The sequence below is a fragment of the Ahaetulla prasina genome, chromosome 1 (genome assembly GCF_028640845.1).
Source record: "Ahaetulla prasina isolate Xishuangbanna chromosome 1, ASM2864084v1, whole genome shotgun sequence".
Lineage (NCBI taxonomy): Eukaryota > Metazoa > Chordata > Lepidosauria > Squamata > Colubridae > Ahaetulla > Ahaetulla prasina.
This window is the reverse complement of record NC_080539.1, coordinates 272,602,120-272,619,168: the sequence shown is the minus strand read 5'-3', so window position 1 is coordinate 272,619,168 and position 17,049 is coordinate 272,602,120. Positions and strand designations below refer to the sequence as shown.

At 38.7% G+C, this 17,049-nt stretch overlaps 1 long non-coding RNA gene across 7 annotated transcripts in view; it reads right to left on the bottom strand.

Moving 5' to 3' along the window:
• The window catches only part of LOC131186339 (uncharacterized), a 38,644-nt gene extending 22,821 nt beyond the window's left edge, over window positions 1-15,823 (bottom strand). For 2 of the 7 annotated variants that reach the window (XR_009152352.1, XR_009152349.1), the window contains exons 1-2: window positions 11,229-15,822; window positions 10,270-10,606 (exon numbers count right to left, since the gene is read on the bottom strand). This is a non-coding gene — a long non-coding RNA (uncharacterized LOC131186339). Of the gene's footprint in view, window positions 1-10,269; window positions 10,607-11,228 lie in introns of all 7 variants that reach the window. The other 5 variants (XR_009152351.1, XR_009152350.1, XR_009152353.1 and 2 more) reach the window with 4 other exon arrangements.
• Window positions 15,824-17,049: the final 1,226 nt, after the last annotated feature.

The following is a 17,049-nucleotide window of genomic DNA, read 5'->3' as shown; positions in this document are numbered from 1 at the left end:
AAATCCCAAATAAAGAAACCGGTTACAGTTGATGCTAAAAGGAGGGTCAGAAACCAAGCTGAACTATTACTAGCAGCTAAAACCAGTGACGGCAAGAAGTCATTTTGGATTATATGCAATCATTGGTTGTAATGGGTCTGTCTGCTTAATATTTTTAAGTAAATGTTGCTCTATTAATGGGGATTGGGAAGATTTTTTTTTCATTTTGTGAAAGCCCCATGCAGCGTAATAAATACAACTGGATTATTTACTGCATCATACTACTTTTGAAGGTTAAAAAATATTGGAGCTTCTCAGCAAAAATAGCATATAGTGCATGTTAAGAAATAAGCAAAGGAATCTGAGAAATAGATGACACATTTAAACATTTCCAAGGAGTTAGAAGTCTCCGTTAAAGCTGCTGATTCCTGAAATAGTAGGTAACAAATATGAAGCACGTAGTGCTACTTTTGAACATTGCTGGAAATGAGATTGCTAGTATCTTTAAAAGCATGCATCTAAGCAAGGCAGAGAAAAAAATATTGGAGTTGTAAAACATTGCAGAATGTATCGAAAGGGGGGGGAAAAGACATTTGAGAGATAAAAGCTCTGTAAAAATATTTGTTTAAGAATGTTTTTCTAAAGAATTCTTTGCAGATTCAGTTTTGGGCAGAATACCATATCTCAAATAGCACTGAGATTTCCAAAAAGTACAAAAATAATAATAAAATGAATTTCAGAACACATTTATTAGATGACAAAGGAGTGTGTAAAATTAATTATTAAGACTTAATTAAAGTCGACAGTTTCTGTTTTCAGTTTTACTTTTATAATAACACAGTAAATAGAGTTCATCCCCAGCATGAAAACAAGTCAAAGCTGCATCTCATAAAACAGATCGTAAAAGAACAAATTCAAGTGACAAGGCAACTGGAAATCAGTATGTGGATATTTCTGATTATATGGATAAAATATCAGGTCATCTGTGGCAGCTGACCTGTTATCCTATCCTATTATCTTTAAAAAGAAAGCTAAATGAAAAAACAGATAAGACTGCTGATTTTTTTTAAAGTGACAATCTACAGAAGTTAATTGATAGTAGCAAGCTGAGAAAACAAAAATGTGCTAGTCATCATAGGAAAAATAGAAACCTAGCACTGTGTTTATATACAAAAGAATGTAATAAATATGTACAATTACAGCATTTCTCATTGGCCACAAAATAGGATATCTTTAGTGAGGGCTGGTGCAAACTATTTTTTGGTTGTGGATCTTCAGAATCTGGCAGATTCTACTACATGAACAATGTTCAGCTGTCTGTTTTTAACACTTTATTTGGAGTAAGACTTTTTAGACTTCCGTTTGACTTAAAATCAACCCTAAGGGGCCGGAATAGCTCAGGCTGGTAAAGCCTGTTATTAAGAACACAAAGCCTGCAATTACTGCAGGTTCAAGCCCGGCCCAAGGTTGACTCAGCCTTCCATCCTTTATAAGGTAGGTAAAATGAGGACCCAGATTGTTGGGGGGGGGCAATAAGTTGACTTTGTAAATATACAAATAGAATGAGACTATTGCCTTATACACTGTAAGCCGCCCTGAGTCTTCGGAGAAGGGCGGGGTATAAATGTAAACAAACAAAAAAAACTTTCTGTATGGAAATATACAGTATAATAAATACTGATAATATTATGAGATAGATTACATTAAAGGTATTACAAGTGATACAAGGCAACTGAATTGAATTTTAGCATAGACAAATTCAACTGAAGATTTAAATCATCTTTGAAGGCGGAAAGCCTCAAATTTATTTTGTCAGAAATCTAAATCTCTGCACCTGGGCCTTCCCTTCTGGTCCCTAGGAGTATGACTTGGTTGACCTCACTGCCACCACCTATCTTGTAGAGGTGCCTCACCTATAATCTATATAACTCTCAGATCCCAGATCCTGTTATTCTTTTTAAGGGATGAAATTTGAAATTTAAATGGGAAGATCTGGAGATTGTGGGGAGTTCATTAAACTGACCAACCTGTTGGTGCTTATTAACTGGCCAGGGGTATTGCAAATATCAATGTGCGAGATAGTTATTAAGTTCAGTTGAACTGCCCTCACCATTCAAAATTATTAAGGCTACCTTGGACATTATGCTGAATCATTGTCTTCCTCTTCCATATTGTCAACTGTTGGCAGAGCTCTCAGTGATATTTCTAAAAGATCCCTGACCATAGGTGCATTTACTGTATACACAATCCATTGTATATAAAGTAACCTTGACATTTATTCTAATATTATCACTATATACCAAAAACTATCATCCTTTTTCATTTTCTGAAAGGGAAAAACCTAGTTCACCCATAAATAAGCTCGACACCTTTATGTTATGCACACACAATATCTATGTATTTTATTGCTTCTAGCAATATGATGTTTGTGAGGCAACAATAATAAAGTGTAAAGTCCATCATATCAAGGATAGATTTCTTCTTTAGGCTAAATAACTCAACTCTTCATTCTGTTCAAAATTTCCATAGCATATTATAGTGATAGCATGGTGTTTACAGCCCAGTGCTTCCAACCATAGCTGTTATTTGTCACTGGTTGAATATTACCAAAGCAGCTCTACAAATCCCCCTTTTTTATAAGTCAATTCTATAATTATTTAGCTTTAAATTGTTCATCTTTAATAGTAAAGACTACATGACTCTGGCCTGTAATCCTGTTATCCATGGTAGTTCCACGCTCATAGTTGTTTGCTTTAATTTAGACACAACTTGAACAGAAGCCTCCAACTGAAATATTTTTCATGTCCAAACACATAGTATACAAACATTGTAGTCCTAAAAGATGTTCTAAATTGCCTGGGGACTTCCTCTAGTTGGGTATTTATCCTCCTCTCCGAAGAAAACAGAAGTGTCATAAAATATATGTGCATCTTCTCCTATATAGTGTCACAACATGCTATATTTTGTAGCTGTGTCTTTTATTCCACTTAAACCTCCTCTCACTGCTTCCAATTTTCTGCAGTATTACCCGGAAAGGCCAAAAGTATCCTGGAAATATCCTTTCTAATCACATGCTCTTACATCTTCAACAGCAAGTTCATATGTGGCTTCAAACAGAAAAACTTGTCTCTATCTCACAGCATGCACTACACAGCATACAGTCTTTATCACTGCAGCATGGCCTTGGCCAAAGCTAAGAGAGTCTCCAGCTGGATGCTGAGGTCATATAAACAATATTTATTTGGCTCAGTAAAGCAGTATGAGCCATAGATACTAAGACAGAAGGTATAACATTCACTTTGAATAAATTTAAAGGGACATAACTTCTATGTTCTGGAAAGTTGAAAGGATGGTGCCAGCTGATCCTTGGTGGGGAAAGAACTAGAGGGTTTTTCTATTTCTTAAAGTAGAAGCTTTCTTCTTTTTCTTTTGATTGATAGATCGTGTACTATCAGGTCAATGTCTTAGTGGCCACATAAATAAACCTTCTCCAATATGATCTGTCCTTAGAATGGCTTTTCAGATCTTCTAGTGAAGCACCCCTCGTTGCTGTAATTTAATCTATCCATTTTACTGAATATATCTACTGGTCCTGAACTGATAGAATTGAATCTATTCACCTGCTGCTCTTTTCTTCCACCTTTTCAACCATTATAGATTTATCAAGTGAGCTAGAGCTTTACATAATGACTCCAAAATATAATAATTTGACCCTGGTCATTGTGTCTGAAATGAAAACTCTGGATTGATTGCTTTATTGGCTATCCACAGTAGTATAGTCCCAGGAATCTTCTCCAACAACAAAATTTAAAGGATCTCCTTCTAGCTTCCCTAGGGAGTCACAAGGAAAACCATTCCATCCATGTTTCTGTTTGTAGGTACTACTAATTCTTTAGTAGTACATTTGCCAAGTAGCTTCCATCCAAGGAAGAATTTGCCTGAGAAATTACCCACAGGCCTCTGCTGATAATTATCTAGATCTCATGTCTGGCTAAATTTAATACAGTACATCCAAAATTCAGCTCAAATTATAGTATCACAAGTAAATTTGTTTACCCTCTTTTATTAAACTAGAACAGGGGTCTCCAATCTTGGTCCCTTTAAGACTTGCGGACTTCAGTTCCCAGAGTTCCTCAGCCACCTTTGCTGGCTGAGGGACTCTGGGAGTTGAAGTCCACAAGTCTTAAAGGGACCAAGGTTGGAGATCCCTGTACTAGAAATTCTGGGACAGTACTAAGTTGTTGGCCATGATGGATTGTCTCTGATTGTCTCTGGCCATGACGATTTCTCGGAAAGCCAAGACTGTTGCTTCATGCCAGTATCATAGTGTTATCTGAGTTTCAACTTTTCCCCATGGTCACTGTTGTTGCTCTCTTTAGGCCCTACCAATGGAGAGCTCCACTGGAAGGAGTAAGGGAGGTGCAATGCTCACAACTTTGAGGACCTATTGTAAATAACTATTTCTAAGGCCATTGTAACTTTGAACTGCTGTGAAGTAAATGGACATAAATTGAGGACTATCTATAATCTGTATTCAAGTTTAAAGTCTACTGAGAAGAGGAGTGAAAAATCTTTGCCTGTCCAGTGGTGTTGCACCAACATTCCCAGCATCCTTTTCATTAATCAGGCTGGCCAGGGCTGCTATAGTTCAAGGCCATCCGGAAGGTTACAGTTCTCGTATTAGTTTACTACATTTCTCGAAAAGTAATACTGTTTTTCCCAAGTGATTTATTTTTCTAAAATAAATTTGCTGGGAATATGGTTATGCAACCAAAAATCTTTTTCCTGTCTCATCTTTCCTTAATGAGTATCTTAAATTCAAACTCCCCTTTCTTTCTGAGATACACAGTATTACATCAACATTATTATATAAGGACATCTTTCTAATATTCAGGGCTAATATTTTTCCTTTCTAAGTCAGCATCCCATGACACGTAAACATAGGTGATACAATATTAAAAAATTATTTCAGACTTCAAAACTTTGTCCCGTGTCTGGTTGTAAAAGCAGCAATGGGAGCTTTAGCTCATTGACTCCTTTTGTGGTATTTGGGGGAATTTTAGAAAACAAATATCTCAAATAAACAAGGGATAAAGTATTCTATTAACTCAAACTCTTGTTTAGATGTGTTGGATAGAGATGCATAACATTGCTGGGAACAATTTGTTTTTGTAGCATTGACTAAAGTCCATGATATCTGAACAATCTTTATCTTGAAAAAAAATTTCAGCTTTATTATCCCTTCACTGAATGGTAATAGTTTAAACTGCATCTTCCCGCACAAGTTTTGTTTTTTTATTTCTGTTTTTCCAGCTTTCCAGTGAAGAAAAAAAAGAAAGAACGCTTTTTCTGATTGGACATATACCAGCTTTAAGCACTGTCATGTACTTTTGACTTAGACTCGAAAAGACAAAAACATCTATAATTAAAATTTTACAAGTGAAATTTTTTTCAATGAACTTCTAATAAGCTATGAAAGTAAACTGGTAAAATGGAAGTACCAACAGAAGATAATATTTGTAGCTCAGGGTTGAACTGCGAGGTCCTCTGAGTTTGGTAGAAAGCAGCGTATAGAATTTCTGCATAAAGCTTTCTGTGAAGTTCTAGATTTTAAAAAATGTATTCACATTTTCTAGAGATTTGTTCATAGGTTCATTTGTGACATTTCTGTGCTGACCCAAATTAAAGCTGATGAACAATTGAAATGCAAAAGAATATAAACTTAAAAATAGATAATAGAATTATGGACTTTTTAAATACAATTTGTAGATCCTAAAAATTTAATGCCTAGATGTTACTAGTCAGAACTACTATAAATTTAAAAAGGTTGGATAATGGAACCTTGACCTGGCACTCACTACAAATACAATGAGAAGAAAGATTCTCTAAAAAGAAAGATGTCTATATAGTTTACCATTCCCCTTCCCCCAAAACCCCTCACATATCATTCATCCACTTTAAAGAGTTGCTTTCCTTTTTTTTTTTTTTTTTGAACAACACTGGTCATTGTCTAACTTCATTGGACTGGTTCTCTTGCTAATAGATAAAGAGAAATAACATGAATTAAAATCACATTGCATTACTTTCTTTGATCATGGGATTAACATCCAAAAGTATGGATTTTCACTTTTCTGAAACATTGATTAGCTTCTTTAATAGATATTCTCTAGCAAGAATTGACAATCCATATATAAAAATTAAACCTGCGATGGAAATTTGTGTCTTCCACAGAATTGTTTCAGAAATAAATTTTACTCCCAGGATAAATGTATGCATGTGTGTGTTTAGGAAGATTGCAATATCTAAAAAAAGCTAACTTTTGACAGATAGAAGTTTTCTATAGGTGCCAGAAATCTTAAGGTTTACCATAATAGAACCATTAAGACCAAAGGATTATTTTCAGTGTCATATTTTATTTATCTGGTCTTTAATGTATACACCCCGTATGTCACTATCCAAATAATCTCTGAGTGGGTATGTCTCAGATAGCAGAAACATTAGGGCTACCACATTTGGGTTACAAAAATTCAGAAGGCCACCAGGTGAGGGAAAGTACCAGTATTTAAAATTTTATATATCTCTTTGCTGACTTCTCGTGGCCATCTGGATCATTGCAGCCCAGATTTGGTAATCCTAGATAAAGGAATTGCAGGATTATTAATTGAGAAAAGGAAAAAAAATCCTACAATTTCCATCTCTATCTACACGATCTCAGTGGGATAATTGCAATTGCTTTGTACAAGTTCCTAGAACTTGTCAGCACCATAAGGAAAAGATCTTGTTCCCAAAGAAAAAGCATCAAAAATATTACATAAGTGTCTTTTATTTAACAAGAAGAACTAAAATATCTGACAACAACATTCTCTTTTTTTAGGCTTATTAAATAATTAATAATAAGTATTCCAGCTATTGCATGTGAATGAAAGTCACACACACAGACAAAAAAAAATTTGTGATGTTGCCCAACAGAAAACATTGTGTGATGCTACATCATTTTTAATACTAATCATATTTGACATTGCAAAAAAATGACTATATAAAGAATAGATGACCTGGTTGACCTATTCAGATTCAGAGATGAAGTGACTCACAAGATTTTCTTCAATAATTTCATCCAGCCATTAGATGCAACTCACTTCAACCATAGTGTGTCTGAGCCTCAACACAGAAAACAATAACAGCACTGAAAATTACTGGTGTTGCTCCTCAGAAAAGCCCTTATAAAAGTAGCATACATGAAGATTGTGTTTTGAAATCTGTGTCATGTTGTTGTTCTGGTTTTAGGCTTTTAACAATGCTGTAAGCCACCTAGAGTATGATAAATCAGAAGGCATAGAAATATTTGCAATAAACAAATAAATGCAATGAAGTCCAAATATACAGAGGGTGGTATATCATCAATATAGGAAAAGGAAATACTGTTTGAAAAGACTTGTGAGAAGTGCTTCACTTTCATAAACACTTTGTGTTTTTTCTGGTTGTGTTAATCCTTAAATATGTGACATACTATGGAGATCTTGTATGCTGAAAAAGCCCTGTGAATTTCTGAATAATTGAAGGGAGTCTTTCTTTGCCTTTCTAAGAATTTGCTAATGTTTTGCACACTTTGAGATGAAGTGCTACTACCTACAGAATTACAGACCACAAGAAAAAAGTCCTACCTGCTCAGAATTGAAAAGTGAACTGGCAGGAATATATATCAATTCCCCTACCAATCAAAAACAAATGGACAACCTTAAGGGGTGATTGCTTAATTCTATTCCATTCTTGAATACAGCTCACCTGTCTGGAACCCATACCACATCTCTGACATTAATACAACTGAAAGAGTCCAGAAATATTTTACAAGAAGAGTCCTCCACTCCTCTGTAAACAACTACCTGGAGGTATAAGGTACCAAATACCTTATACCTCCAGACTTGAAATCCTGGGATTAGAAAACTTAGAACTCCGCCCCCTTCGACAGGGCCTGTGTTTAACACAGAGAATCATCTATTGCAATGTCCTTCCTGTTAAAGACTACTTCAGCTTCAATCACAATAATACAAGAGCAAACAATAGATTCAAACTTAATGCTAACCGCTTCAATCTTGATTGCAGAAAATATGACTTTTGTAACAGAGTTGTTAATGCTTGGAACACACTGCCTGACTCTGTGGTCTCTTCTCAAACTCCCAAAAGCTTTAACCAAAAACTGTCTACCATTGACCTCACCCCATTCCTAAGAGGATTATAAGGGGCTATAAGGAGCACAAAAGTGCCTACCGTTCCTGTCCTATGTTCTTTCATTATATGTGTTTATATATAATGTTGTGACAAAATAAATAAATAAATAAATAAAAAATATTGGTACACTGTCATCTCTTTTGACAGCATGGATGCTTTTCAATTGATTTGTCAGTAAGGAATCCACCCAAAGCAAACACCACAAAGTAGAGCCCCTCAGGCACTTAGTTGTCCACACACTGAACTAAGCATCTCTGGAAGGCAGTTATCTCATGATAGGATTTTCTTTGCATGTATGAATCAGCCAGGGCAATTATATAATAACTTATATAAGAAATGTTTTATTTCTAAGTATGGAATTATTTCAACAGATAGTCATCCCTTAATACATACCTACATTTTTTTTCTCTTATGCAGCTTTTTGCATCCAATTTCAATGTTGTTTTCAACAAGAGAAAGCTAAAAAAAATAATTATTTGTAGTGGATGACGCCCATCAAATTTCCTTCTCCTTGGGGTTTTGTCTTATTGATAAATTGATAATATGCTGTTACTAACAAGACTTCAGTGCACTAGCACTTCAATTACATCAGCTCTACTGTTGGTTAGCCGTGTTATTGGTTTAAGCAAAACAAAATCATTTATTTATTATTCTTTATTTTTGCCTTTTCCCAAATAGTTTAAGAATGATGTTGCTCAAGTTTTGGAACTATGCATCCCTGAACATCCTGTTGCCTCCAAAAGTCTTTTAGCTAAAGATGAGATGGGAAGCAAATGATCTTTGGAAGGAGTCAGAGTATTAAATGCTACCTCTCTCTTTGTGCTGCTTGGCAAGTTAGGATGGGAAATCTAGTAAGAATCTCTTTTCATATCCTCATTGTCTCATCCAGTTCCCAGCTAAACAACTCTCCCAGTATGCTGATATATAAACATAAATGAATACAGGTACCTAGAATTTATATTCTGCCACACTGACACTGATTTCTTTATGTTGTTGCAATATATTGGACATGTTATAATTGCTGGTCCCCAAACTCTGTGTGTATGTGTGTGTGTGTATTAACAATTTATATGTATTGGTGTTCTAAATAAACTAACCATTGGCAGGAGGCAGGCAAATTTGGAAGGTTTATTTATTTATTTATTTTGTCACAACAATATATATAAGTATCATACAGAAAAGATTATATAGTGTATAAACATATATAAGAGTAAATATTAGGAGGAATAAGCATAAGTTCCCTGGTCTGGATCTAAAGTTTCCTGTTTTAGATAAGCAATTGATTCCTTCCATCCGCATATCAAGCCAAGTTTTTAAACAAAATCTGTCTGAACCAAACTGGCTCTAATTGACTTGAGACTTGCAACACCGAAGATGATTCATGTTTCTCTCCTTTTGTGGTAGCAGAAGTCTCAAATGCTTGCCACTGAGGAAGATGAACTGGAGCCAGGAACAAAGTGAAGTTAATTTGGTCATGACATCCAGTAAAAGGCATGTTCTTGTGTCCCTGCATGGGGTGTATTAGCAATGTCAACATGGCCCAAAGGTCAGCCTCCAGTCTGCTTAATTAGTTGTGTTAACTGTTGGTTGGAGGGTTTTGAAATTCTTGGGGTGAGACATTCCTTTGCCAGCAAGGTCAGTGTACCTGATGAACTGTATTCATTGCCAAGCTCACATGAAAGTACTTCCCCATTTTCAGAAAAAAGCTAGTGCAGTATATTTGAATTAAGCTTACAAGTGATGTATATTTTATACATTAAAGTGGGCTATTTTCAAAATCAAATGGAAAGTAAGAAAGAGGATTTGTTAAAATAAATAAAAAAGGAAGGAAGGAGAACAGCCTGGGATAATAGAAAAACCTCCATGTGGCTTGAGAAAGACAACTATAGCCTTGCTAACTAGGAGGGGAAATATCCCCAACAAGACTAATAAAATCCAAATCCCAAGAGAGAATTTTTTTTCCAGACAACCAAAGATCAAACAAAGATCTTAAGCAATGTACTAGGTCTTCACCAACTAACTCTCAGAAATACTGAACTACACCCAGTAGTGATATTCACTTACCTTTGCTACCGGTTTGCAAATGTGAGCATGCGCAGAGCCTTCTATGCATGCACAGAGTGTCCATGATGATGTCTGAGTGGGTGGGTGGAGCCTCCCGTTGCCGCTGCTACCACTTCACCCGAACCGGGTAGAACCGGTAGAATCCCACCACTGACTACACTCCCCATATAACAAAAGTTGAATGGGGATGATAGGAACTGTAGTTTAATGCATCTGGAGGAAATCCAATTGGAACCTGTTGTTGAAAGGCTTAAAGTTTTAAGTAATTGAAAGTGTTGGAAGGAATATCCATCTGGTTCAGTTCCAAGCTGGGAGAAAGATGCTGGAAACACGGAGGCTGATTGAAAAGAAGGTTTAATGATGAACAGAACCACCAAGCACATGGTTCTGGTGAAGCTGACAAAATGGAGTTAAGAGGGTGATTATACCGTCTCTTGGATTTTGCACTTGAGCTTCCTGTGCAAGAACATGTATTCTATTGGCTATTGTCAGACTCTCATGGTGCAATGTAGGGATTATGTAGAGGTCATAGCTGTCTCTATAGGCAAAGTACAAATCAGGGGTGAAATGCTCCCAGTTCGCACCGGCTCCCCCGATTAGGTAGCGATGGCAGCTGCTGGTTCGGAGGACTGGTAGCAAAAATCCCTGGCAGCAGTGGTTGTTTTTTTTTACTTTTAAAAATTTTTCTTCAGCCGAAACATGCCTTTAAAAGTAAAAAAAAAAAACCTCTGATGATCGCAGGGCTGAGCAGAGATCAAAACCCTTTAAAAGTTTTTTTTTAAAAACCCTCTTTAGCCGAAGGGGGGGGAGGAAACGAAAAAAAACCCAGGATTTAAAAGCCTCCTCTGGCGATCCCAGAGGAGTTTCCTGATCCTCACAGGCTTTTAAACTCACTTTTTAAAAAACCCCACTTACAAGAGCCCCCACCCATGCCCACCCAATTCCCCCTCCTCACTTACCTATAATTACTGCTCCTTTCCGGCTGCAACTGCATGCTTTCTGAAGAAAAAAAAAAGCTTGCTTTGACTTCCTGCTTTGCTGGCTAAGGAACTCTGGGATTTGAAGTCCACAATAAAATAAAATAAAATAAAATAATAAAATAAAATATTTGTGCAGCTTTCTGAGATTTGGGGTGTTTCTGTAGTGTTTCACTCTAACTACACAAACACACAAAATCTCAGAAAGCTGTATGTGGCATTTTGTGTGTGTGTGTGTGTGTGTGTGAAAGTTGTTTTTTAAGCTTTTTGTGGCTGTGTGAAGTGTGAAGTGCAGCTGCTTTTACATTGTGTGTGAGTCAGTTGTGTTGTGTTGTGTTGTGTGTGTGTAAAGTGTGAAAGTTGGGTTTTGATACCTCTTATTGGTTTTTATACTTTGTTTATTATTTTTATTATTTATTGTTATTGGCCATGCCCACCCAGTCATCTGACCACCAAGCCACACCCACCAATTAAGCCACGCCCACAGAACCAGTAGGGAAAATTTTTAGATTTCACCCCTGGTACAAATCCTAGGTGTTTGTCTGAGCTAAGTTTGGTTGACGTTTGGACTGGTCTGAGGGTGTTGGGCAATTTTATTGTTGCTTAATGGTTTTGCCCTGTGTTGGATCTTGAGTGAGGGTTAATCCTACCATTCTGCCTTTGTTTCAAAATATCCTGTCTTGAACGGATTACCAAATCTGCATTTCTAAAAGGTGGCCTTCTCAGTTTGGTTTCTGAATAGGTTTGTCCAATCTTTCTTAATGGGTACAAAATACCTGCTGGGGCTATTAAGAAAAGGCGAGGGTTGATTCTGCCTCTAAAAAGCATGTTTCTCCATTTTTCCCTTTGGGAAATATAATTATTCTGGCTTTTTAAATATTCCTCAAAATATTTTATTCTTGGGGGGGAGGGCTTCCCACAAAAGTTAAATGCAGTATTTTGTGTAACTGAAAAGGATCAGGATGAAGGCAGGCGATTGCTTCAGCATTAGAAAGATTTATTTATAAAAGTGTCCATTGTTTAAAACATTTTGTGCAGGCTTACACTAAGCATGCATTCAGGGCTTTATGCGTCCTATGTAAAGCATATGGCCATAAACTATCCTGAACATACATTAATACTTTTTTAAAAAAAATGAAGCCATGGAGTTTAAAATTCATTCATAACTAAATGATGTCTTAGTCTGACCTGGATAGCTTGAATAAAGATATCTAATTTCTGTTGCTCATTATATCCAGTCCTAGTTAGCAACCAGACTGCTGCATCATGACCTGATCATAGTTTCCAAATAGTCTTCAAAAACAGCTCCCCATATAATTCCCTATTGCAATCTAAACTGAAGGTTCCAGAAATGAACTCCCTCTGGCAAGCCTTCACTAGCTGGGATGATAGACCAAAGATGATAAAGGACATGAGAGAGAGAGAGACAGAGAAAGAGACTGAGTGACTGACAGACAGACAATATCCCAAAATCTTAGCCATAGCACCTATAAGGCACCTAGCAAAAGCTAGGTTCACAGATCTACAGTATTCCTTTACAGCACATGCAGCCCAAAGCAAATAGGAAACCCATATCTGCACCAATCAACCACCGTATCTATGGCTCATCTGCATAGAACTTCAATTTATTGGATTATATTCGGTCATTACCGAAGCGCGGTGCGGATTTACCATATCAACCAACTCATCCAAATCAGATGAAAAAAAGGAGAAGTGCAGCCAGATACTGTCAGCATATTGATACGCCAAATCCTTTGGGGGCCCTGCCTTGCCCAGGAGCTTCAATAAGATGTCTAAAAAAATCTAAAGAAGCCCATCTCATCTGGCTCAGCCCCACCGTGTTTCTTGGCTTCTTGCCTTGTTCTTTTCCTAAGTCAGGTGCCACCCAAGGGTTCCAAGCAGTGTCCTCCTCCTGTAATCAAGTAAACAGGTCAGGCCTGTTTACTTGATCACGCTTAGATTAAAAATAGATTCAGAAAGGCCAGTGGGCAGGACCAGATAAGCAGATGTACGCACCAATTCTTTTTCTTTCATTGCAACATATATGAGTAGCTTCTTTTAATGTTGCCTAAGTTTCACCGTAAAATGAAAAGACACAAACTACCTCCAACCTCCCCAAATCTTCTGCACATCAGACAATATGCAAAGTTATATATTTATATCAGTACATCAGGCAACAGAGATGACAGAGAGATAGAGATGATCGAGGTAGAGAGAAAGAGATGTAGCCTGTGTCCTAAAGCATTCCTGCTTGTCCTGGACAACAAGAGAACCCCTAAAGCCCCTGCAGCTGTTGTTTACTATTTGGTTGAATATTCTGGTCCTCCATCTGTGTCTCTGTGGACATACAAAGCTCTTTACAAGAAGTGAAGGACAGAATTTGTTATGTAACTGGTGAGAGGCGGCAAGAGCAGAGAACAAGCAGGATGTACAACTAAACAATCTACTGGATGAGATTATTTCATGACAATAGGACTTCTTTTCTCCTTCCCATCCCAAGTTCCCCAAAAGATTTAAAATATGACCAAGCAGATGAGATGTTTACTGGAAGACAAGGGGTGCAGACAAACCTATACCAAAGCACTTGCCAAGGAAGACAAAAAATGTCCAAATGCTAGTCTGCACAGAAGAAAAGGACAAAGATCAAAAATCTTGGAACTGGTTATTACAATTGCACGCATGAAAGGCCTGGCGGAGGAGCCATCTCAACTGTCAGTATTGGTAAAGAGAAACAGGCAGACATTCTAAGTTCTATGGCCAGATTTCAGCAAATATTTTAGCTCCGGGAAACAGTCTCAGAATGCAGATACTGCCACACTTCTTCTCTCACATTTAATACCTTCACCTTCTATGCCTTTCAGGTTATGGGTGTAAGCAATAAGATGGGCAATGGAGAATGCCATTGGTTAGCACAAGAAATGTGTGACATTGCAAAGAGCGTAAGCTGAATTTTAATTAGATGGTGGTATTTCTGCAAATTAGCATCACCTGATCCAAATGTATATGCTCCTAGCTTCCTCTATGGCCATACAAATTAAGTTGGAATAACATCTGGTCCATATCATTTCTTTATTCTCCTACCATCATTGGCCACATATTTGGCTGCTAAAGTAAGCTGATCGAAATTACTCTTCTGTTGTGCCATCCCTTTAAACAGAAGTCATTAGGTAACCAACTGCTGATTTATTTTTGTCGTGCATAACTAATGCACTAAAGAGATGCATTGGCAAGTTTAGTGGAATCCTAAACATTAAAAAAAAAACTAGCTATGGTTTTACAGAAAGGTCTAAGTAAGAATGGGCCCCTACAAAGAACCCACCAGGCTCAGTAATGGCAGAATGCTTGGTTGACTGGAGAAAGAAGTCATAAGGGAGAATGAACTAGGGGTGAAATCTATTTACTTTCCTTACCCGGTTCGGAAGTGCACACGCGCATGTGTGTCACATGCATGCACGGACCATCTGTGCATGCGCAAACCCTTCTGCGCATGCACAGAGGGTAAAAAACAGATTACTTCCTGGATCAAACCACCCACCGCCACCACCATCGCTACCAGTTCAGCCAAACCAGTCCGAACCGGTAGCATTTCACCCCTGGAATGAAGATGAATAATCGGTACGAGGATACTGAATATGAAAATGCACTGCAAGCCTCATTGGTTCGCTGTTAACAGATGCCTCAAGACATGCTAGAAGCTTTCTGTGTTAAGAAAAGCCTATGACTCAGCATTCCATCCTTCAGAGGTTAGTAAAATGAGGACCCAGATTGTTGGGGGCAATATGCTGACTCTGTAAATCACTTAGAGAGGGCTGTAAAGCACTGTGAAGTGGTATATAAGTCTAAGTGCTATTGCTATTTCATCTTATGGTTCCAGCTAGATATAGCTTAAGATCAACTAGTTGTCGATTCAGAGCCAGTGATACCCTGTCATGTAAACAATGGCATGTCTGTGTTACATACTGATTTGAAAACAAGGTTTAACTAAATCTTTTCAGTAGCTCTTTTTCGTGGTCAGTCTGTTGTGTCCACCTCTCATTAAACCTTTAAGTTCATAATTATGATTTCAAAGTGCTTTGCTCCTTTTCCTTCTGTTGGAAGAAAAATCAAGTCCAATTCCAAGCTAGGAGAAAAACGCTGGAAATAAAATGGAAGCCGGCTACAAGGTCTCTGTTTATTTGGTTTTCAGAAACTTCAATGAAAGCAGCATGTTTTTGGAATGGCTGATAAAATGGCTGAGTGACTGGATGGATTTTTATAGGTTTCTGGGGTTTGGTGATTGAGATGCTCCAGGAGGTTCTGCAATGTAGTGAGTGTAATGTATTACTGTAAGTTTTGGCGGGAGTTTTAGGCGGGAAATATCTCGTCTCTGATTGGATGCAGCCTCAGGCTGAAGTGTATATAAGGAGAGGTTTTTCTCCAGAGTTTTGCTGGGTCACACTATATTAAAGAGCTGTTGTCACTAACCTGGTCTCCTGCCTCGTCAATACCCAAACTTAACATTGGCGACGAAGGTGGGATCTTGAGGCAGAGCACCAGAACAGAGCTGAACTCACTACGAGAATCAAACCCAGCAAGGTGATGGCGAATGCAGCGATGACCGGCTACACGCCACCCGCTCCGTTTGACCCTGCCCAGGAGAAATGGGGAATATATATGACCCGTTTCGAAAGTTTCCTGGAGGCAAACGAGCTACAGGGAGTCTCCGACAACCGCAAACGGGCTTACTTCATAAGCCACTGTGGGTCCGCAGTCATCGCCGTCGCAGAAGCCCTGGCGGAGCCAACACCGCTACAATCCGTATCGTGGCAGACCCTTCAGACCCTCCTGAAGAATCACTTCGCACCAGCCCCGTCCAAATACGTTCGACGGTACGAGTTTGGGGAGCGCAGGCAACAAGAAGGCGAGTCTATCAGCGACTACATGGCAGCCCTGAGACAAGCCTCCAAGCATTGCGAGTACCGCGATCTGGACGAAGAGCTGCTGGAACAACTTATACGGGGGGTCAGAGACATCCGTTTGAGGAGACGGTTGCTAGCCAAGAGCAACCTGACATTGGCAAACGCTCTGGACGAAGCCAGAGCCCATGAGATGTCCAACCATGCAGCAGACACCTTACAAAAGCGACTCACGCCGATGGCGGGCGCAAAGCTGAGCACAGTCCACCACGAAGAAACCTATCGTGAGTCAACCAGCGAAGAGGAGGAAGAAGTCCACTACACGGAAAATCGACAAGGAAGACCGGAGGAATGCGGAAGTTGCGGGCGACATCAGCGCCAAAGATGTAAGTTCAGGGCGCCATTTGCGGCGGTGTGAAAGGAAGGGCACCTGGCTCAAGTCTGCGAGCACCCCAACCTTCCGCCGAAAATTCAAATCGGCCAATCAGGCGGCTCTGAGTCAGAGATGCAAACCCCACATTCCGCGAAATTTCAAACCAGCCAATCAGGCGCGAGATCGGCGAGGCGACCAGCGATTGGCCAGGAAAGAAAGAGCGCGAAGTCAAACCGAATGACTGTTACCATAGACCACGCAGCTACCGCATCGAAGAAAAGATCTTCACAAACCCGACAATTGAAGGCGTACCGTGCCGACTGGAAGTAGACACAGGATCAGCTATCACAATCATGTCCTGGGACACTTTTGTGAAAGCCTTGCCGCACATCGCATAGCGCAAGCTACAGAAACAACGGCTCCGGGTGCAGGATTACCAGGGCAACCGCATCCCTGTTCGAGGACAACGACCGTCGAGGTCAAGTCTGGGACACAAAAGACCCTGCCCATCACGTTAGTCGAGGAACCTTGCCAA